Raw genomic sequence first — 25,129 nt, 5'->3', positions numbered from 1 at the left:
TTATTGATACATTTAGGCCAATATGTATTCTGCTACATATTTTTGGTAAAAAAAATCCCAATAAGTGTATATTGATTTGCTTGCGCATAGTCTACAAACTATGGGATACACAATACACAGTGGAATTTTTATTTATGTAATTTTTTTTTTACTAGTAATGGGTGGCGATCAGCGACCTATTGCGGAAGACATACGGACACTAACTGACACTTTTTGGGAACCAATGACACTAATACAGGGATCAATGCTAAAAATTTGCACTGTCACCGTAATAATGATACTGGCTGGGAAGAGATCAAAGGGTTACATGTGTGCCTAGCCAGTGTTTTGGTGTAATATGTGAGGTGCTTTTACTGGAGGAAGTAATCTAGAAGAAAATCTATTTCTTCCCCACTGATAGGCAGAGCCCTGTCCTGTGTAAATTCATGATAGTCACCGGTTCCCGGTGTCCTGTCGAATAATGCCTCCCATTGAAAAAATGCATCTGACGAACTGCACATGCGCAGTACATCCACCCCCATGCTGGCGTGACGATTACACTGCCATGGGCACGGGACAAGAATCTAAATGTCAGATTTGCCTCGCTCGCTGCAGTATCTGCGCATGCGTGTGACGGAAAGGGATTCTTATTGGGCGGATTTTTCTTATTTGAGATTCGTATTGGGAAATGGCAGGAATATTGTAGTGACAATGACAGGACTCTGACAGGGACACACTGGATGTAAAGGGGCACTCTGATGGGGACAATGATGTAAAGGAGGACTCTGACGGGGACACACTGGATGTAAAGGGGCAATCTGATGGGGACACGGACACAGGCTACATGACGGTGGGGACACAGGCTAAATGATGGTGGGGAACACAGGCTGAATGACGGCGGGGACACGGGCTAAATGACGGCAAAGACACAGGCTGGATGACGGTGGGGACACAGGCTGGATGACGGTGGGGACACAGGCTAGATGACGGTGGGGACACAGGTTGGATGACGGTGGGGACACAGGCTGGATGATGGTGGGGACACAGGCTGGATGATGGTGGGGACACAGGCTGGATGACAGCGGGGACACAGGCTGGATGACGGTGAGGGACACAGGCTGAATGATGGCGAGGGACACAGGCTGAATGACGGCGAGGGACACAGGCTGAATTACGGCAAGGGACACAGGCTGAATTACGGCGAGGGACACAGGCTGAATGACGGCAGGGACACAGGCTGGATGACGGTGGGGGACACAGGCTAGATGACAGCGGGGGACACAGGCTGAATGACAGCGGGGAACACAGGCTGCATGACGGCAGGGGAATAAAGGCTGGAGGACGGCGGGGGACACAGGCTAAATGTTGGTGGGGACACAGGCTGAATGACGGTGGGGGACACAGGCTGGATGACGGCGGGGGACACAGGCTGCATGACTGCGGGGGACACAGGCTGCATGACTGCGGGGGACACAGGCTGCATGACTGCGGGGGACACAGGCTGAATGACGGCGAGGGACACAGGCTGAATGACGGCGAGGGACACAGGCTGAATGACGGCGAGGGACACAGGCTGAATGACGGCGAGGGACACAGGCTGAATGTCGGCGAGGGACACCGGCTGCATGACTGTGGGGGACACAGGCTGAATGACGGCGAGGGACACAGACTGAATGACAGCGAGGGACACAGGCTGAATGACGGCGGGGGACACAGACTGCATGACGGCGGGGGACAAAGGCTGAATGACGGCGGGGGACACAGGCTAGATGACGGCGGGGGACACAGGCTGGATGACGGGGGGGAACACAGGCTGCATGACGGCGGGGGAATAAAGGCTGGAGGATGGCGGGGGACACAGGCTAAATGTTGGTGGGGACACAGGCAGAATGATGGTGGGGGACACAGGCTGGATGACGGCGGGGGACACAGGCTGGATGACGGCGGGGGACACAGGCTGCATGACTGCGGGGGACACAGACTGGACACAGGCTGAATGACGGCGAGGGACACATGCTGAATGACGACGGGGACAAAGGCTGGATGAGGGGGACACACACCCCTTGCATGCCAAATGGTCAGTGCTTATCCCTGGGGATTTCACAGTGGCTGTAGCATGAAGATGAGGGGGTCTGTCAGTGGGGGGACCGTCATGTTACTATAGGTGCAATGGGTGGGCAAACTTTGAGGGGCCACAGCTCAGGCCCTGAATGAGTCCAGGGTCCCAAATTCTGCACAGAGATAGGGGAGATCTACCTCTGGGGGCCTCTAGTATCCCTGTGCCAAATTTGGTGCCCCTAGCTACCGGGGTTAGGTCAACTTGGTGCAGTGTGGCAAGCTTGGAGTGGGCACAGTTGCAAGGCCACAGCTCGGGCCCTGAACATGTCCAAATTTGGTAGGGAGGTAGGGGAGGTTTACCTTCAGTGTTGTCACATGAAAAGATATAATAAAATATGTACAAAAATGTGAGGGGTGTACTCACTTTTGTGAGATACTGTACATTTTAACCTAACTGTGCTCTGCTGATGTTGAGTTGGCCTCCCAGAGCCCTTGGAATTACTTGGGCAGAAAAATAGGGGAGCAAAGGTTTGATATGTTTTTAACAGACGTAAGTAGGGGCAATTGAGATAAACTGCCACTTTGCCCTAAAAAGCATTTTTAGAACTGCCCCCAATTATAAAGTATATGTAAAACCTCATCTTGAAAAAAAACAACCCATTCACTTTAAAAAAGTGCCCACACGGCATGGATTAACTGCTCATTTTTGCCTAGGGGTCATGAGAGCGGAGATATACTTACCTTATCCTTCCCATCCTCCGAGCAAAAGACCAGTCCCTGTCACTCCTGCTCCCCTGCGCGCTAGTGGTCTTGTGCATGAATTGTTCCCAACGTCATCACGCCCATAGGCTGGCTCTAGACATGAACAGTCCATCACAGGATGTGGGGAGCGCTGTTCTTCTTTAAATAAAGATTTTTCATTGCAGTATATTCACCTGGTTGCTGACTTTACCTTTTATTGGATTACAAGTTTCATGGGTGTATGGAAGCCTTAAGCTGGATACACACAATACAACTTTTGTTGTTTGATTTCCTTTAGATTTACCTTCAACTATGTAGTACAAGGGCCTGCCTGATTGCATACTAATTGAAAGTGTTTAGGTTTGACCTCATATTATATGGTTTTGTTAAATCTAAAGGAAAAAATCTAAAGAAATTTGTATAGTGTGTATCCAGCTTTAGTCTGGCACTGTGGTTGCATTTACCTCTTGGGATCTGAATACCTGGGTAGTAGCGCCTTGTCTTTCGCTGTTTGACACTAGGAAGGATGTGCTTCCATGCCTAGCGTGGTCAGTTTCAAATAGGAAGCAAAGGAATAACCAGGGATTTCACATAAAGGAAGCAATACAAAGAGAACAGGATACTTTTCATACAAGTACATGGTACAGCATTCACATATCAGAAACATGAAATGCTGGGGTAACAAACATTTTAAGCCCATAAAAACAACAGGCTGAGTGTCTCCATGTAAATGAGGAGAAAGCACAAGCGCCTAAAGAAGGATCGCAGGCTCCACAAATGCGTCACTTACAACATCCCATTACATCCGGGAAGTGACGTCACGATTAGCCGCTGTGTGTTTCACAGCTCCAGGAAGTGCCGGAATTCACCGGCATAATCCCTCCTAGTGCTTAGCCACAGAAGGGATGCAATGTTCTATGCTTTTGATGAATTTACCCTTGTGAGTAATACTCTTGTCGTAGATTGTCGTAGATTCCATATGCTACACTAAGGGTCCTTTCACACAGGCTTTCCGCCTGGCGGACTCTGTTTTGCTCAGCCAGGATCGATCCGCCAATCCCCACTGAGCAGGCGGATGACAATCGGCTACCTGTACGGCTACCTGTACGCCCACCCCAATTAGGCAGCAGGGGAGCCGATCCACAGCAGACCGTTGTTCTCTCTGGAATCAATACAGAGCTCCTGTGTTCCTCCTATTTAGGATCACAGGTCTTTGTGTTTATTCCACAAGTCCCTCACACTTAACCCTTTGATCACCCCTGGGTTAACCCCTTCCCTGCCAGTGTCATTATTACAGTAACAGTGCATATTTTTAGCACTGATCACTGTAGTAATGTCACTGGTCCCCCCAAAAGTGTCAAAATGCCAGTTAGGGGTTCAATCTGTCCGCCGCAATGTCGCAGTCCCGCTAAAAATCGCAGATCGCGGCCATTACTAGTAAAAATAATGACATAAATCTTTCCCCTAGTTTGTAAACGCGATAACTTTTGCACTAACCAATCAAAATAGGCTTATTGGGATCTATTTACTAAAAATATGTAGCAGAAAATAAATTGGCCTAAAAGGATGAAAAAATTAGATTTTAAGGCTCCATGCACACAGGGCGTCATAAAAACGTGCTCCAAAGCTGTTTACTTGACGCAGGGAAACAGCAACTGTAAAAACGTGCTTTCAGTAGCTTTTTCCATTAGTGTTATTGCACGTTTGGCCACAGTAGCTGTTAGCAGCGTTTTTTCTGCCTCCATTCAAAATATATGGTTCCCTATGGGAGCCTATTGGTTTGAATGGAAGTCGCACCGCAGGTCGGATCAGGGTGATCCGACTTGCGGCGCGACTTGCGCTGTGAGAATCTTGAGGGGGAACTCCACGCCAAAATGGGGAAAAAACGGTGTGGGGTTCCCCCCAGGTTCCAAACCAGGCCCTTCGGCGTGGGGCCCCCCCCAAAATCCATACCAGACCCTTATCCAAGCATGCAGCCCGGCATACCAGGAAAGGGGAGGGGACGAGCGAGCGGCCCCACCCCCCCTGGATCATACCAGGCCACATGCCCTCAACATGGGGGGGTGGGTGCTTTGGGGCAGGGGGGGCTCTGCGCCCCCCACCTCAAAGCACCTTGCCCCCATGTTGATGAGGACAAGGGCCTCATCCCCACAACCCTGGCCGGTGGTTGTGGGGGTCTGCGGGCAGGGGGCTCATCGGAATCTGGAAGCCCCCTTTAACAAGGGGGCCCCCAGATCCCGGACCCCCTCCCTATGTGAATGGGTATGGGGTACACTGTACCCCTACCCATTCACCCCATAAAAGGCAGTGTGTGTAAATAACGACAGGAGAGGTTTTAGAAAGTTTATTAAAAATCTTCATCCCGTCTTCTCCCTCTCCGGTCTTCTGCTCTTTTGCTGTCCTCACTTCTTGTCCTGTCCTCTCTTCTTGTCTTCTGCTCTTTCGCTGTCCGCTCTTGTCTTCTTCTCTCCGGTCTTGTGGTCTTCTGCTCTTTTGCTGTCGGCTCTTCTTCTTCCTCCGGTCCTCCTCCGACGACGTCTCCGGCGATTATGACGGTCTCCAGTCTCTGCAGCTTATTATATAGCCATTAGGGGCGTGGCCGCCAGATGACATCATCTGGAGACCCTGCCCCCTTGTGTCACATATGACGTCAGGCAGTGTACCCCATACCCATTCACATAGGGAGGGGGTCTGGGATCTGGGGGGCCCCCTTGTTAAAGGGGGCTTCCAGATTCCGATGAGCCCCCTGCCCGCAGACCCCCACAACCACTGGCCAGGGTTGTGGGGATGAGGCCCTTGTCCTTATCAACATGGGGGCAAGGTGCTTTGAGGTGGGGGGGTGCAGGGCCCCCCCTGCCCCAAAGCACCCACCCCCCCATGTTGAGGGCGTGTGGCCTGGTATGATCCAGGGGGGGTGGGGCCGCTCGCTCGTCCCCTCCCCTTTCCTGGTATGCTGGGCTGCATGCTTGGATAAGGGCCTGGTTTGGAACCTGGGGGGGGGGGGGGAACCCCACGCCGTTTTTTTCCCCATTTTGGCGTGGAGTTCCCCCTCAAGATTCTCACAGCGCAAGTCGCGCCACAAGTCGGATAATCCTGATCCGACTTGCGGTGCGACTTCCATTCAAATCAATAGGCTCCCATAGGGAACCATTGATTTTGAATGGAAGAAAGAAAAACGTATAACGTGGCTTAACGCACGTTAAGCAATGTTATTCAGCCTTTAGCAGCGTCAGACGTTTTTACAGCTTGACGCTGCAGCTCCAGAACGCACGGTTCCTGGGTTTTTTTTGGAGCTGTAAAACGCCTATGCCACTTGGAGCTCCTAAAAGCTCTATGTGTGCATGAGGCCATAGAATAACATGGATGGGCGTTCTGCAGCTGCAAAAAAAAACGTCTGACGCTGCTAACAGCAGCTCCAAAAACGTCCAGTGTGCATGAGGCCTTACATTATATAGCAGAAAGTGGAAAATATTGTTTTTTTCCAGAAATGCCGCTCTTTTTTTGTTTTTAGCGCAATAAATAAAAATCGCACAGGTGATCAAATACCACCAAAAGAAAGCTCTATTTGTGGGAAAAAAGGACATTCATTTAGGTACAGCGTTGCACGACTGCGTAATTGTTTGTTAAAGTAATGCAGCGCCGAATCGCAAAAAATGGCCTGGTCATTAAGGGGGCAAATTCTTCCGGACCAGAAGTGGTTAAGGCATGCAAAGTACTGTGCAAATCTAATAATTGTAAGTGTTCATTACCTTTCTCAGAGATCACAGTACTCCGCCTGTCAATGCCTTTGTCTGATTTTCTCTCCAGAAGGACAGCACTATCGTTTTTCAGGTATCATCCAGGATCAACCTCAACATCTAATTACTGAAGGAAAGGCCAGGTCAGAGACAATTGTCCTGTAAAACCTGGTGCCTCTGCATTTTCAAGCTATGGTCACAAATGTCTGACTCAGATCAGCCCCCTTGTCACTTACTACAAAGTTTCAATGTACTATCTAATCAGGCTGAATAGATAATTCCTACTGCCTGTAGGAACCTTCCCCATTGTATCATGAAGTTCCTAATCTGTGCAAAGTTTACTTTTTTCGTTGCCAGATTTTTTTTAGCTGTTGGCACTTTAGTAATACTAAATAATAGGGTGCAAGTTCCAGCAAACTAAACTTTCACTGATTGCAGATGGGATTCCCTTCATATCGCCTTGGGCTAGTGTGGTCAAGATATTTGACCCTTGCTATTCTCAGCTGTGGAGAGCAACTCCAAATGACCAACTCAACTCCACTCCACACAGCTGAATACAGCTCATACGTGCCCAAGGGTGACGGGTCAGGAACAGGCACGGCTAATATCCACTTTGACCCCTGACCCTTTGAAATTTTTCTGAAATTCCTTCTAAACTTTTTTGTTTTACACTCACAGCCAACAAACAGATACAAAAAGTGTGGGTTATCCTATACAGCAGTGATCTCCAAACTAAAGCCCTCCAGCTGTTGCAGAACTACATGTCCCATAAGGCTTTGTAAAACTCTGACATTCACAGACATGACTAGGCATGATGGGAATTGTAGTTCCTGAACAACTGGAGAGCCGTAGTTTGAAGACCCCTGCTATACAGAAACAGCCAACCAGAGATGAAATATCAGTTTTTGGTGGACAGACCACTTTATAGCATAAAATTTTATATAGCCACAAAAGACCAAAAGCTCCTAAAATAATTTGCTTCACAGAAATTAACAAATGTTTATTGATAAGATTGCAAAAATACTGGAGTACACTAAGATACAAAGCAATAGACAGTAGCCATCTCGAAAGAGTGTACTGTACACTTTCAAATGTTTTTGTTTTTAAACGCCCAACCCTGGGTAAAAAAGTTTTCTCATGCAGTGGGGCTGTGCCCGCACTCTATTAGTCAACTGTCTGTTTTTGCCAAGGAAATTGGAGAACACAGGTATATTTACCTAATCCTCCCTGCACAAGGCCAGTCCTTGTGGCTCTTGCAACCCCCACCCATAGACCTGCTCTGGACGTGAGGACATCAGGAACAGTCCATCACTGGATCATGCGGAAGTGCCGTTTGCAGGTGGAGCAGATGAGCTTTCTCCAATCCCCTAGACAAAAGTGAGCAGTTGACCCATGCAGTGCGGGCACAGCCCCACTGCATGGGAAAATGTCTTTTTATTTTGCCCAGAGTTTGGCTTTAACTAGGTATTAGTGTAGTTATTGTCTATGTGTTGTTTGCCTTACCTTGTAATAACGAGTTCACAGACTGCTGCTGCAGCTTGTACCGTCATGGCTGATTGATTTCCTTATGTTCATGTATTCATTCACCCAGCTTCTCCCTATTTGCTAAAGGGACAGGCAACTTCTTGTTTTGGATTGCATGTAATCCATGTCTCACAATTTCCTGTGTTGTTGTGTTGTATCACAAATGTGGGAGTGCTAATGTGATGAAAGACTGCATGGTGTTCTCCCTGTTAATTGCTCTGCCTGCTTGTGTCTTTGTCGGATCTAATTACTGTTTACCTCCCCACCTGCAGAGCACTAGATTGAGAGACCCAGGGATTGTGGGATTTGTAGTTTCTTTACAGGAAGTGTCAGTTCGTAGACTACAGACAGAGGTCATGTATTAACCTGTGCAGTGCCATGCCGAAAGCCTCATGTTTAAAAGCAAGCTGAAACTTCTGATGTCAGAATGTGAAAATTTACTCCACTATAGGCTGTGACTAATGGCCAACAAATGTCACCATGAAAGTACATGATCAATGCATATCAACATAAGGTGCAGGTATGAAGTTTTGTAATGCCTTTGTAGACAAACACACTTTTACATCATAATGGTGTACACTTACTAAACAGTTACTATAAAATATACATACAATTATTTTTTTCACTGGTATCTGTAGAAGAACACAAAGCAATATCGAAATTGATAAGCCAATACTGACTTTCAGGATCAGTACTGTGCAACATAAAACTTGTAGTGCCTATTCAACCTATCTCCATTGATATACAGATCAATGCAAAAATAAGATAAAATTGAAAAAATTTTAGCTTAATAACTCTGTCACCCCATATGCACATGTACACCATCCCTCCGCCATGCATGGCTATATGGTATCATGGTATAGCCATGGAGAGCGGAGGAATGGTACACATGTGCATATGGGTTGACAGAGTTATTAAGCTCATTTTATGTAATTGTTTATGTTATTAGTATATCATTTATGTTTTTTTTTTTTATATATATATTTGCATGTATATCGGTCATAGCCCAACATGTATATGTTGTACCTGTCCATTTAATCTCTGGAGCACCCCTCTGATTATATGCATTGATTCCACCTGTATTGTCATTGAGTATTGCCAGTTGTCTATGAGTGAGGTTAACACCCCCACCCATTGGTGGGAAGAGGCTCAAAAACATCATCTGATTCAAATAATTTGTTATATTAAGACTGTCAATGCAACATCTCAGACTGGCTCTGAGGAAGAAGGGATCTCCCTTTGAAACGCGTCAGTCATTTGGAAAGTCCTCCGGCTTGCTGGGACTAGTCTCGGTTACCAGATTGCTTTGTGCATACTGATATGTACATTATTAAAGATACCACTTGGGTAATCCACAAGGCTGTTGCACCCTCTCTTCTTTATTTTGATGTGTGCCCACTTGGTTCCCCCTTGCACCCTCAGGGGGCTGCATTGAAAATATCAATACCCTGTGATACATCTTCCGCCATTACACCACTCTTAAGTGCAGGAGAATGCTATTGTTCTTCCTATTTACATTGGAGCCAAATCAATTCTGACATGAACAAAAGCCCCAGAACATGTGTAATAATGTGTGTCCTGGTTTAAAAGGGATGAGGTGGCAAGATTCTTAGTGTAGCATCATAATGCTTGCAATAGTGAGCAGGCATTAATCAGCGCCGGCATGTAAGCATGCTGACCAATGAGAATCTTTTTGAGCCCTTTTTGTTATCAGAACAGCAATTACAGAAGAAATAAGGGGCAGAAGAGTGTGGTTTTTAAATGCCCAGATGTCTACATCAGCTAGCATGGGCAGTGAAAGATAATCATGTAAGTGCAGTGGGGACCGTGAGTGTGGGGTTGGAGTTGTGAGTTACTTCACCTTTTTGTTTTTTGTGAAAGAACTCAGACAGGTGTAGACATCTGCCCTGCATGCTGTGCCACTGTGTTCTACGTTTGCATCCATCTCTACAGGCTGCCTGCGTGAAGCTCCAAGGTGAATGCAGATGTAGTGGCTGTACGGACACAGCCGCATGTCAAAATTTGATATGCATGCAGGAGCAGATGCATGGATCTGAACGCAGACTGTGTGCATTTGGATCCGTGCACCTGCTCCCGCACGCATGTAAAATTTTGACTTGCGTTTGTATCCATGCAGTCACTGCATCTACATCCAACTCTATAGGCTGCTATGTGCAGCTCCAAGGGGGATGTAGATGCAGAAAACAGTGGATCAGCAAGCATAACGAGTGTCAACACCTGTCTAAATGAGCCTAAACGGTAAATGTATCCTTAACACAAAATAATTCCTGATGCTAGGTCCACATTAAAGCAGAACTATACTGTATCTGAGCACCATTTTACTCACCTATCCCTCCATGTCTCCATGCTTTATTTTGCTGAGAAATCACTTTAAAAACACCCCTAGCACTTCTGACTGTGACCATCTTGAGTAAGGGAAGGTGATTCAAGTAGCATTTACTTCCTGGAATCTATCTGCCCTTAGCTCAGGCATGCAGGAAGAAGGCTGTGCTTAGCTGAGAAAGCCACTCCTCCCCTCCTGAAAACTCATGGGATGTATGACATCATTTGTCTAGGCCTGGAAACCAGGAAGTAACTGAACAAATGTAAAAAAAAAAAAGTTTAAAACAGGAAAGTATATTATATTTACTTATCTATTTACCAATGCTAGCAGCAAAGGGATTTAAATAATCAATGTTAATTGAGAGAAGGAAGTTCCATTTTAAGTATTTGGATTGCAAGGACAAACCTGTTCAGCTTTGGCTGGAGAGAATAGGAAGCTAAACTCTCCTAATTAGCCAAATTAATGTTTTCCAGCTTAGTCCTGGGAGGCCTCTGGGCTGCCAGATCCGTGGATCTCTGTGATTAACAGGCAATCAATCAATTACCTTCCCGGCATATGAGCAAGTGCTTTGGCCCAATCTCCAAAAAATTCTGGCATGTAAGTGGCCCTCAGTTGGACTATTCTTAGCTGGAAAGCAGTGCGCTTACAGCTAATCATCTCTCATGCAGGATTTGTTCTCACTCCATCATTGGGTCTAGTTAGGTGATTACTGGCTAAGACAAAACATAAAGCAAACCTCTCAACAGCCTTCACATACCTTTTATATGTGTGGAAAAGGTACGTTTCCAAAAAAAAAACCCTGATCCTTCTTATTGTATAAACCGCAAACTCCAACTTGACATGAGCCCAAGCTTCCCAGGATGTAATGCAGGTAACATTGTAACAAGTAGAGGGGCATGGTAATGGGTATGCAACATCAAGATCTGTTAGCTGCTGCACTGCCTCTAAGAACAGCTTACAAGGAAAGCTTTTGTCAAGAAATGAGGACTAAAATTGCTGACTAGCATTTGAGAAAAGTACCAAGGTCCCTTTCCTTACCCCTACTTCATTGTCCTATAGTCATTAGTCTACAGTAGTGCAAGCTACACTGTGCATTAGATATGTGCACAACAATGCACGCTACTTGGTGTGAACCAGCCATTATCATTGGGTACAGAAGGCCTATACTGATTGGTGATAGAGGCAAAGAGGCAGCTTTTTCTTGCAGAGCTATCAGACATGCTTATTTCCCATTAGAAGAAATTCTGTCATCTCCCATTTCCTTTTTTATACGTCCCAACATTTAAAGCCAGGTTAGGACAAGTGTAACAAAAATACAGATGACTTTGCAGAGGGGGGCTGTTGTGGGTGTGCATTGCTTAATCCTGGCTCCTGAACTCTTTGTTTTACTCATTCCTGAGCCCTGAACTCTGTGCGTTACTTACTTCTGACCTCTGAACTCTGTGCATTACCTAATCCTGTCCCCTGAATTTTCTGCCTTACTAAGGCCCCTTTCACACATGCTGTCCGTTTGTCCGTTTTTCATTCATCCGTTGACGGATGAAAAACGGACATCAATGTATCTCTATGTAAAAACGGATGACAACGGATGATCATCAGTTAACATCCGTTTTCATCCGCTTCCGTCAATGTCCGTTTTTTTGAACGTATGAATGCTCTATTTTTCATCCGTCAAAAAAACGGATTGGACGAAAAACGGATGACAACGGATGAAAATCGGATGACAACGGATGAAAAACAGATAACTGACGAAAAACGGATGACAACTGATGAAAAATGGATGAAAAACGGATGAAAAATGGATGACAACTGACGAAAAACGGATGAAAAACGGATGAAAAACTGATACATTTTGACGTGACTGAACTGATGAACTGAACGGACCGTATGTGTGAAAGGGGCCTTACTCCTGACCCTAACACACTATGCTTTACACCAGTGGCGGCCGGTGTACAGAGGGCGCAGGGGCGCCGCCCCCCCCATCCATGCGTCCGGCCCCCTAATCTGCATGCAGGGGCGCCGGACGCATTGGGGAATTTTTTTTTTGGTATCACCTGATTAGAGCCAGAGGCTCTAATAGGGCGATGCAAAGGTTGGACCCGGGGCGCAGAGCAGTGCGTCCTGAGCCCACCCATTGTGTGACAATAGCGAATGAAAATTCGCTATTGTCACACCGATACTCCTCCTGGCCAATCAGGAAGAGCGTCCGATACGCGCTTCCTGATTGGCCGCAAGGCAAACCCCATGCCATTAGCCGAGGAGGAGGCGGGAGCGGAAGGACTGGAGGGCACGCGCTGGCGGTCCCCGGGACTGAGGAGAAGCCGCCCGCCGACGCTGCTGCTCCAGGTAAGTAAGGGGGCACGCACGCTGATCTCTGCATTGGGGGCATGTATGCTGGTCACTACATTGGGAGCACGCACGCTGAACCCTGCATTGGGGGCATGCGCGCTGGTCATTACGTTAAGGGCATGTATGCTGGTCACTACATTGGGGGCATGTATGCTGGTCACTGCATTGGGGGCATGTACACTGGTCACTGCATTGGGGGCATGTATGCCGGTCACTGCATTGGGGGCATGTACGCTGGTCACTGCATTGGGGGCATGTATGCTGGTCACTGCATTGGGGGCATGTATGCTGATCTCTGCATTGGGGGAATGGTATGCTGGTCACTGCATTGAAGGGGGCATGTATGCTGGTCTCTGCATTGGGGGCATGTATGCTGGTCACTGCATTGAAAGGGGCACGCACGCTGATCTCTGCATTGGGGGCATGTATGCTGGTCACTGCATTGGGGGCATGTATGATGGTCACTGCATTGAAGGGGGCACACATGCTGATCTCTGCATTGGGGGCATGTATGCTGGTCACTGCATTGGGGGCATGTACGCTGGTCACTGCATTGGGGGCATGTATGCTGGTCACTGAATTGAGGGCATGTACGCTGATCTCTGCATTGGGGGAATGGTATGCTGGTCACTGCATTGAAGGGGGCATGTATGCTGGTTTCCGCATTGGGGGCATGTACGCTGATCTCTGCATTGAAGGGGGCATGTACGCTGGTCACTGCATTGAAGGGGGCATGTACGCTGGTCACTGCATTGAAGGGGGCATGTACACAGGTCACTGCTTTGAAAGGGGGCACGCTGGTCACTGTGCATTGAAAGGGGGCACGCTGGTCACTGTGCATTAATAGGAGGCACGCTGGTCACTCTGCATTGAAAGGGGGCACGCTGGTCTTTCTGCATTGAAAGGGGGCACGCTGGTCTTTCTGCATTGAAAGGGGGCATGCTGGTCTCTCTGCATTGAAAGGGGGCACACTATACCTTAATTACTGAAGGCCCCTTTCACACTTTTGCAACCTCAAAGTCACGCAATTTTTTGCAGCATTTTTTGTCGCAAAGCAATGCCTATTACATTTTTCTGTTTGCGCCCCCCCCCCCCAAAAAAATTTTGAGCACCAGCCACCACTGCTTTACACACTCTTGACCCAGCACTCTGTACTTTACTTAAACCGGAGCCCTGAACTCTCTGTGATACTTAATCCGGAGCCCTGAACTCTTTGAAATACTTCATCCCTAGCCCTGAACTCTCTGTGATGCTTAAGCCTCGTACACACGCAACGAATTTCCGCCGACTGGTCGTCTGTCTTTTGTCCAGAGTGGTGTCTGTTGGTTGGAATGTGCTCTAGGCTGCACACGAATTTTCCCGTACGACAGAATTCTACTTCAGAAGTGACGTCATGTGTTGAATTGCTTTGTATGTGTTCTTTCATCTCTGAGCATGCCTAGTCTTGCTCATAAGATTTTTCCCCATCGAAATCTGTACTAATGAGACGAAAATCGGACGTGTTTTGACGGTCGACAAAAATTATATAGCCTGCACACCAGGATTTTTTCGCCTGAAAAGTCGGAGTCGGTTGTCGGAAGCACCATACTAACAAGCCAAAAATCGGCAGATCGGTCGTCGGACGAAATTTTCCGGCCGAATTTCTACTCGTGTGTACGGGGCTTTAATCCCAAGCCATGAACTCTCTGTGATATTTAATCCCGAGCCCTGAACTCGCTGCGATATTTAATTCTTTTTTTTTTTAATTCTTTATTTATCATTATTTTAGTATAATACAAATTCCCATAAATATTTCAGACTAATTATAGACATTCCGAAATTCTAAAAAATACAGAAAAAAGAAAAATACAACTTTAATACCAGAAATTCATTCCAATTTTTTTTTTTTTCAAACTTTTCGGTCAATTTTTATTTGTTTAGCAAAAAAGGAAAAACCTTGCGGTGATCAAATACCACCAAAAGAAAGCTCTATTTGTGGGGGGAAAATGACATAAATTTGGAGTAGGTACAGTGTTGCATGACTGCGCAATTGTCATTCAAAATGCAACAGTGCTAAAAGCTGAAAATTGGCCTGGGCAGGAAGGGAGTGAAAGTGCCCTGTATTGAAGTGGTTAAAGAGGTTCTTCACCCTAGAAAAAAAAAATTCAAAGTCCACAGCTAAAATTACTGTAGCTGTTGACTTTTAATGAAAGGACACTTACCTGTCCAGGAATCCATTGCCATCCTCACCCAGACTTGTTCTTCACTTCGGGCCCCTGGTGCTGACATGGCAACTAAAAGAAGCCGGCTGTGACTCCTTGCGACTTTACAGCCGACTTCCTACTGCGCATGTGAATGCCGCGCTGCTCTTTCTGAATGGTCCCGCAGCCTTCTGGGTCCTGTGATGTGTCCCAAAAAAGCTGCAGGCAAATGAAGGGGGGAGCAGGGCCACTGTTAGAAATCATGGGGCCCCATACAGCCTTCCTGAGATGCCCCCCCCCCAAACACTTCCCACCCCCTGGGGTGCAGTGAAACGGCGGCACTGACTTTATCCGCCTACGCCTCAAAAATGAAAAATACAAAGTCCCTCCTCTGTTCCCACCTCCTTGGCCCCTCTGTTGACCTGATGGGGCCCAGGGAAATGCAAATTAAGCCCTGGTAAGCGAGTAGGACCAGGGGTGTGGTCTAGTAAAATCCATTTTTTAATTTAGGCAGAAATGAGCAATAAAGCTGCCCTGGGCCCCCCTGTTTAGCTAATGGGGCCTGGGCCTAGTACAACAGGACTGGTTGTACTGCCTTCTCAGTGGCCCTGAGGGGGGGTTGGAGACTTCTGCTCGGACCGCCTAGGTCAGTGATGGCGAACCGTGCCACCCCAGATGTTTTGGAACTATATTTCCTATGATGCTCATGCACTCTTCAGTGTAGTTGAGCATCATGGGAAATGTAATTCCAAAACATCTGTGGTGCCAATGTTCGCCATCACTGGCCTACGGTAAAGATAATAGCAGATACCTGTTAAAACCAGGTACCTGCTCCCCCCACCCCTCCCAAAAAAAAAAAAAAATATGTGCGAAATGTGGAAGAGGAGTAGGGGAGTATTACATAAATCGGAGCGTCCACTTTGGGTTGAAATTCCGCTTTAACTGCAAATTTCTAAGCCCGCCAGACACGGCTGTGCTGTATGGCAGAGCTGTGCAAATCTCAGGTCTGCCTGGAGAGAAATCCAAACCCTTTAGCAGGTAAAGCAGCTCCTTTATATGTATCTCATCTGTGTATTTAGCTGTTTGTCTGGAGTTCAGCCTAAAAGCTAATATCAAAACCAGCACTGTACTCATTGTCAGCACAACGTAACGCAATCTACATTAAAATCTGTTTAAAAATCCAGACGTATTAGAGCTGCTTCTTATGTGTTTAAACATAAATAGAATTCTACAACATGTTGATGATTGTTTTTCTTTAGACCCAGTAATCCCTGGGAGCATTGAAAGAATGTCTTAAATTGTTTGTTATGGCTTTTAGCAGGCTCTAAAAATGTGTGTGATTTCCTTGACTGCGAAACTCTTCGGATAAAAAGACACAAACATCAAAACTGGAGGAAAGAAAGGAAGCACAGAATTGAAGTGTTGTCTCCAGTGACCAATCAGGATTCACCTTTTATTTGGTAAAAAATTAAACAAGAATTCTGATTGGTCAATATAGACAAGGGATCAAATCTTGTGCTTTTTTTCATTATTTTGATGAATCAGCACCATTCTGTGTAATTGTCCCTTGCGTAAGAATGTACAACATAACAAGTTAAAGTGGTATTAAAGAGGTTGTAAACCCCAATTTTTTTTTTTTCAACCTGAAAGAGAAACACATAATGAGCTAGGTATGCATCGCATACTAGCTCATTATGAAATACTTACCTTAGAACGAGCGCCCGCCGTGCCGCCCGCTTACCTCTATGACGGGCGACATGTTCAGTCGCCCGTCTTCCGGGATCGCGGACTCTGGCTGCGTGAGTGGCTAAAGCAGCAATGACGCGTGGCTGTTTACGGCACAGGACAGCATATGTGCCATCAACGTCACTGGCTGCAGAGACAGTAAATATTTACAGTGCCTATAGGTAAGCCTTAACCAGTTTTGGACCGGAAGGATTTATCCCCTTAATGACCAGACCATTTTTTGCAAATTCGGCACTGCGCTATTTTAATGGAAAATTGTGTGGTTGTGCGACTCTGTACCAACATTAAATTGATGTCCTTTTTTCCCCACAAATAGAGCTTTCTTTTGGTGGTATTTGATCCCCTCTTTTTATTTTTATTTTTTGCGCTATAAACAAAAAAACAAAGACAATTCTAAAAAAACAAACAAAAAAAACAATATTTTTCACATTCTGCTATTAAACATCCCCCCCCCCCCCCCAGAAAAAAATAAACATTAAAAATTTTCATCCTTTTTTGCCAATTTGTATTCTGCTACATATTTTTGGTAAAAAAAATTGCAATAAGCATATTTTGATTGGTTTGCGCAAAAAGTTGTCGTGTCTACAAACTAGGGGAAAGATTTATGTGGTATTTATTTATTTATTTTTCATTTTTTTTACTAGTAATGGCGGCGATCTACGATTTTTAGCGGGACTGCGACATTGCGGCGGACAGATTGGACAACTGACATTTTTGACACTTTTGGGGGGACCAGTGACATTACTACAGTAATCAGTGCTAAAAATATGCATTGTTACTGTAATAATTACACAGGCAGGGAAGGGGTTAACCTAGGGGTGATCAAGGGGTTAATTCTAAACCTAGGGAGTGTTTGCTAACTGTGGGGGGAGGGGCTTGTGAAATGACCATAGAGACCTGTGATCCTATATGTGATCGTTTTAGAGAGAACTACGGTCTGCTGTGTTTACTAGAGCTGACTGTCCTTCTCTCTCAGCGGGGAGCGATCGTGGCTTAGTGGGGGCAGGAGCGCACCACTACCACAACCTATGAACCCCTACGTTGTTTCGCACAGTCAAGCTAAGCTGCTGCAGTACATCTGCAGGGGGGCTGTCGGCAAGTGGTTAAAGTGGTTAAAGAAGTGAACAGCCTCAGATGATACACAGAGATGAAACAAATCTCCCTACATACTTTTTTCATGTATATCTGCTGTGTTCAGCTTGCTATTTTCTTTAGAAAGTGAACATCGTGTTACAATTTGTTCTTTCTGTTTCATCTGTGGTATTGTATAGTCTAGCAATACACTGTGTGACAGCTGATTGGAGGAAAGGCACACCCCTCCCCTCCACAGAGGAAGGAAGATACTTGCAGAGCTGTGCTGTGAATAGATCAGCTCTCTGCTAATCTATATATAGCACCCATCCCAACACACATTTTCAGCTGTTTTATGTCCAGTGTTGGAGAACTTGTCAGAAGTTATCATGCTAATAACCGAGGAACAGAGCAGCAAAAAATCATGGGACTTTATGCTTTGGAGAAAGATAGGTAAACACTACAGATATATGTGCCCAGGTCAAATTCCATGAATTGAGTTTGCATCCACTTTAATATAGGTTTACCTATAGGTAAAAATCATGCGTGGGAGTTTACTCCCACTTTAAAAGGTTTGGCTTTTTTTTTGGAAAAATAACATGTTTCACTTACCTGCTCTGTGTGATGATTTTGCACAGAGCAGCCCTGATTCCATTCTTCTCAGGTCTCTCTCAGGTGAGAGAGAGAGGGGTGGGGATAAGCGAGAAAGAGAGAGGGGGGATGAGAGAGAGGGGGTGAGAGAGAGAAAGAGAGAGGGGGGAATGAGAGTATGAGAGAGAGAGGGGGGATGAGAGAGAGGGGGGGAATGAGAGGATGAGAGAGAGAGGGGGGATGAGAGAGAGAGAGGGGTGAGAGAGAGAGAAGGGGGGGTGAGAAAGAGAGGAAGGGGTGAGTGAGGTGGCTCTAACAACCAGTGGCCAATAGAGTCTCAGGTGAAGAGGGGTGTGGCTTTTTTGCTGCCCCCTTGCAAAGTGCTGCCCTAGGCCTGGGCCTTGTCGGCCTAGGCCAAAATACAGCACTGCCTGGCGCCCCATAGAGGAGAGTGGTCTGTGTCCGTGTCCACTCTTTATAAGCCAACCGGACATGGACCTGTCATCCACCTACTCAGCAGAGATTAGCAGAGAGATCCCCCTCTAAGCAAGCTGATCACAGCCGGAGTCGGCCCTGGGTAAAAGGGGCCTTCGAGGGGCCTGCTGTTTCCTGAATGCTTGTTTTTTTTTTTCCCCCAAAAAGTAGTTTACAAGATAAGTAATTCACCACAGCTCCTAACTGTCCCTGATTTGGAACTCTGTCCCTCTTTCCTCCTCATTTATCATTCAAAAAGGGTTTCCCAGTGCTAAACCTTTCATCCAATTTCTAAATTTCTGCATTTGCAAATGTGAAAACCCAGTATAAAGGAATAATAGTGTTAAAAAAAAAAAAAAAAAAAAAAGCATTTTGCGGGTTTAAACAAATTAATATATATATATTTTTTTTATAATTCTCCGCAGCCCATGATCACTTTGGTCCAATTTGACATGTGATTGGACATGTCAAATCGCATAGCTCAAATCGGAGGCAATTGACGGCAATGGCACCGTCTGAATCGGTGTGCCGCCGACTTTGCGGGCGCCGCACTGATTCCCAAAAGTAGTTTCTGTACTACTTTTGGCGATTTGGGGAGGGGCGATTTCCATGGACATTTGTGCATGAACCCGCACAGATGTCTGTGAAATTACCCCCGAAGTCGGACTGAAATGCTGGCTTGAAATCGTGTGATTTCAGCTGAACTCGCACAATTTCAAATCGGCCTCAGTGTGAACCTGGGCTTAAGATGGTGTGGCCAGGGGTGTGTCTTATGACTAGATACTTTTGCTAATAATGTTCCTCATTCCCATCTCAAAAAGTTGGGTGGTATGATTGCGCTGCAACCATGAGACAAGCATTTGGCTCCTGGTTACGCTGTGGTCCCATTGATCAGAATGGCAATGCTGCCTGTGAATTCAACATGCCACGTTAAAGTGATAATAAACATTTTTTTTTTGTAATTAAAAAACAAATATATCATACCAGGGGCATATCTAGAGCATTTGGCACCCGGGGCAGATCCTATATCTGGCACCCCCCCTCCCCCCAGGTGGGCAGGCGACGCACCGCACATTGACGTGTCGTCAAGTGACGTCACCTGTAGCGCCCTGTGCACTGCGGCCTTAAACCCAAAAGAATACTCCTCCCTCTGCTCCCCTTTGCAACCAGACCCTTCCTCCTCCTCCTCTGCAAAAACGGCGATGACTGACCTGTGGCACCAGACAGAAATACATGTATCTGGCAGTGGCACACTTACTGTGTGCTACTGCAAGTGGCATCACTAGGTTTGATGTCACCTGGTGCAGTAAACCATGGTGTCACTCCCCCCCCCCCCAAAAAAAAATAATTTACCTGTTTTCTGCGCCAAAGATGCAGTATGTGGGACTTTTGGTACGCTTTCAGAAAATGCAGAAAAAAACTGCACAACCTAAAAGAAATCTATAGGACTGCATCTATAAAGGCGAGTAAAATGTAGGAAGACCCCCTTTACATTACACAGCCTCTGTACCTCAGGACCCCTTTACATTACCTGGTCCCGTACCCCTGGACCCCTTTACATTACACAGCCCCTACACCTCTGGACCCCTTTACATTACCCAGCCCCGTACCCCTGGGCCCCTTTAAATTACTCAGCCCCTGTACCCCTTTACATTACCCAGCCCCGTACCCCTGGGCCCCTTTAAATTACTCAGCCCCTGTACCCCTTTACATTAAACAGCCCCTGAACCTCTGGACCCCTTTACATTACACAGCCCCTACAACTCTGGACCCCTTTAAATTACACAGCCCCTACACCTCTGGACCCCTTTACATTACCCAGCCCCGTACCCCTGGGCCCCTCTAAATTACACAGCCCCTGTACCCCTTTACATTACCCAGCCCCGTACCCCTGGGCCCCTTTAAATTACTCAGCCCCTGTACCCCTTTACATTAAACAGCCCCTGAACCTCTGGACCCCTTTACATTACACAGCCCCTACAACTCTGGACCCCTTTAAATTACACAGCCCCTACACCTCTGGACCCCTTTACATTACCCAGCCCCGTACCCCTGGGCCCCTCTAAATTACACAGCCCCTGTACCCCTTTACATTACACAGCCTCCGTACCTCTTGACCCCTTTACATTACACAGCCCCTGTACCTCTGGACCCCTTTACATTACACAGCCCCCGTACCTCTGGACTCCTTTACATTACACAGCCCCCCCATAGGAACCAATTTACAGTGCACAGCCCCTTCCCCCCATGGAACTCTTTACATTACACAGCCCCCGCCCCCCCCCCATGGAACTCTTTACATTACACAGCCCTCTGCCCCCTCATGGAACCCTTTACATTACACAGCCCATGCCCCCCCCAAAGGAACCCTTTACATTACACAGCCCCTGCCCCCCATGGAACCCTTTACATTACACAGCCCCCACTCCCCCCAATTGGAACCCTTTACATTACACAGCCCCTGCCCCCCCATGGAACTCTTTACATTACACAGCCCCCACTCCCCCCAATTGGAACCCTTTACATTACACAGCCCCTGCCCCCCCCCCCCCAAATAGAACCCTTTACATTATACAGCCCCCCCAATAGAACCCTTTACAATACAAAGCCCCGCCTAATAGAATCCCTTACAATACAAAGCCCCTTCCCCCCACCCTCCTCCTCCTTCATACCTTATTTGGAGAAGAGTGGAGCAGGAGGAACTGTTTCAAGCAGAACGGAATAGAGAGAATGACAAGCCCTGAATAAACAGCGGGAACTGCTGGAGTTAACTTTGCTAGTTAATGAGCAGGTGATTGGTTGCTAGGGGGTCCTAACAACCAATCGCCTGATCATTAACTAGCAAAGTTAACTCCGGCAGCGCCAGCTGTTTATTCAGGGCTCATGAGTCTCTTTATTCCATTCTGCTTGAAACAGTTCCTCCTGCTCCGCTCTCCTGTGTCAGTGAGCGGTGGAGATAGTCCAACGCCTGCCCCTGGGTGACACTCTGGTGCTCCCTGACACCCCCTAATGTGTGGCACTCGGGGTGGACCGTCCCCCCTGTTGGCATGCCACTCTATCATGCTTACCTGTCCTGTGCAATGGTTTTGCACAGAATAGCCCCAAACTTCCTCTTTTGGGGTCCCCCACAGGCGATTCAGGCTCCTCCTCTTCTCTGTGTGCCCCATAGCAAGCTGCTTGCACATCTGTGGGCTCGTTCAGGGGGTACTGCCCACTGAACGCAACGGCGGGGATAATTTTTGTTGTGCTATGATGCAAAGCAGAATGCGTACACCCCTAGCTGCTGCCTATGGGCCATAAGGGGGAGCAAGTCAGGTTGGGGGCAGTAAAACCACAGCTCGGCCGCATAGTTTTCACCACCCCAACAGCTAGTGTAAACAAGGCCTAAGACAGTTGTCACCACAACAAATGCCCCCCAGTGGAAGATTTATATTCACCTCCTGTTTCTGTGAAAACGCTAACATTTTTGGAGTAATTGTAATTGCTGAGCTGTATGTAACTAAATTGTTTTGTGTACATTATGAATGTCCGGGCCAAACCAAGATTTATTTGCGTCTATAGCAATAAAAAAGGCTGCACTGTTCTGATTTGTTTTTTTTTTTTTTTTTTTTTTTCAATAAAAGCTTTATTGAACAACTGTAATAAACATGTACAGCATTAACAATAGCAATAAGACAAATGGTATAACTGTACAACATGTACATAAATTGTGACATCAAGTAATGTTGAATCAAAAATTAGTGCAACAACATTAAATATCTACATCATCTCAAGAGGTGCAATGAGGGTATTCGAACACGATACCCTCTCTCAGAAGAGGCAGGACCGAAAGATAAGTGCCTGCCTCAATGAGGGCCACTAGGGGGCCGTGAAGGAAGCGAAGATAAGAATTATAGAAGAAGAAGAATAAAGGGAAAGAAAAAGGAAATGGAAAAAAGAGAGGGGGGAGGGGGAGGGGGAGGTGATGGAGTATTATTAACAGGTGGTACTTGATCAGATAGCTCATTGTAGAAATGTAAACAGAAGGTCCTGGTGGGGTATGAAAGTTGGTTATGAGATTACTAATCCTCAATCAGTTTTTTGAAATCCGGGGAAAGAGTGAATATCAACCATGGTCTCCACATGTTATGGAAAGGTCCACTATTTTCTTTTTTGATGGCCAGAGTTTCCTCCATCTCATATGTGGAAGTTACCTTGTCTACCCAGTTCTTAGTCGTGGGAACGGATTTGGAGTTCCAATATACAGGTATAAGAGATTTGGCCGCGTTGAGTAGATGTCTCGTTAGGGACTTTTTGTATGACCTATATGAGAGTTTGTTGATGTGTAATAGGCAACTTGCTGCATTAAATTCTAGGGTGGAACCAGTGACAAGTTTGATCAAAAGCACAATTTTATTCCAAAAAGTTTTGATTAGGTCACAGTTCCACCAAATATGTAGAAAAGTGCCTGTGTGAGCTAGACACCTCCAACATCTTCCAGAATACTGTGGAGACCATGCCTTCATCTTCGCAGGGGTTATGTACCATTGCGTGCGGATTTTATATGATGTTTCTTGAGTTTTTGTGCTCAAAGAGCATTTGTGTGTAAATACACAGGCTTTCTCCCATTCCCCGTCAGAAATTTTGCGTGATAACTCGTGTTCCCATAATTTCTTATATTTATCGACAAAATTAGACGACGGGGCTATAAGCCACTGATAGGTCATCGTTGTCGTTTTCGATATTGGGGTCTGTCTCTCACATATCCTCTCAAAAGCAGTTAGTTGTCTAGCCCACGGAGTTTTCTTTTTAATATTTTGAACAAAGCTATGCAGCTGGATATAATTCCATTGGTTCATAAAGATGTTTTGGGGTTTTAGGTTGTTTAGGTCATGAAGAGATAGGATTTTTTGATCACGAATGCAGTGTTTAATGAGCAAGGGATGGTCAGCAGAGCATGTTATATTGAGACCCGGAACAAAGTCTGGATTGTGGGAAACCGGGGTTAGAGGGCTCGGGTTAGTGGATATATTGTGTGACTTCGCCAGCTTGTGATAAATGGTGAGGGTGGTGTTAATTAGGGGATGGTGTCTCACTTCAGGAGGGAAGTTGTGTGGGTCCGTCCATAGCAGGAATTGAGTAAGGTACCGAGAGCAATGCCTCTCCAAGGCCACCCAGTCCTTTTGACTTGAATGGCAGTGCCAGTCGATCGCTCTAGTGAGGTGAGTGGCTTGGTAATATTTATAATAATCCGGTACCCCCATACCCCCATTGAACTTGGGTAGTTGCAAGTATTTCAGTTGTATCCTAGGCCTTTTGTTGGCCCATATAAATTTCCTTTGAATAGTCGTCAGTTTCCTGAAAAAGGAGGAAGGTATTGTGATGGGTAAAGCATGAAAAAGATAAAGTAGTCTAGGCAGGATGACCATCTTTAAGATGGCTGCTCTGCCGAACCACGAGAAGTGTTTGATATCCCATTTACTCAGGTCGTTGGTGATATTTTTTAGGATTGGGATAAAATTAGTCTCATAGAGGGCATCTAGAGTTGGAGTAAGTTTGATACCTAAATATTTAAGTGAGGTCGAATCCCATTTGTAGGGGCAATTAGATTTAGTTAATTGTTTTATTTTGTCGGGGAGTGAAATGTCCATGGCTTCTGATTTGGAATGATTGATTTTAAAGTTCGATAAGTATCTGAAGGTGCGGAAATGTAAGTTCAATTTTGGAATGGAGATATGTGGCTGTGATATATAGAAGAGGAGATCGTCTGCATAAGCAGAAATTTTGAATTCTCTGTCTTTAATGGTGAAACCATGTACATCCGTATCTCTATTAATATGCCTAATTAATGGTTCTAGTGCCAATATAAAGAGGATGGGCGACAAAGGACAGCCTTGTCTAGTTCCATTCTTTAGATGAATAGGGGCGGAAAGGATGTTATTCACCTTTACTTTGGCTGTGGGGTTAGAGTAAAGGGATCTTATCCAAGATAATATATGGCCTCTCAGTCCTACGTGTTCGCATATCATCAACAGATAGTCCCAAGCCACTCTATCGAAAGCCTTTTCTGCGTCGGTTGAAATTAGCAGACCTTCGATTCCTAATTTATGGGCTCCGTGTATTAAATTCAGGGATCTGATAGTATTATCCAGAGATGTATAGTAACGAAGTAGAACTACTTAAGTACTGTACTTAAGTACCGAAATGCGGTATCTGTACTTTCCTAGAGTAGAATTTTTTTCTCCTACTTCTACTTTTACTTCACTACATTTTTTCGATGATTTCGATACTTCTACTCAAGTATTTTTTTTTTGTGCTGCATAGTTACTCGTTACTTTTAAAAAAATTACCACTGC

Source organism: Pelophylax lessonae (assembly GCF_965119305.1).
Source record: "Pelophylax lessonae genome assembly, chromosome: 4".
Taxonomy (NCBI): domain Eukaryota; kingdom Metazoa; phylum Chordata; class Amphibia; order Anura; family Ranidae; genus Pelophylax; species Pelophylax lessonae.
Note: the sequence above shows the minus strand (reverse complement) of the source record.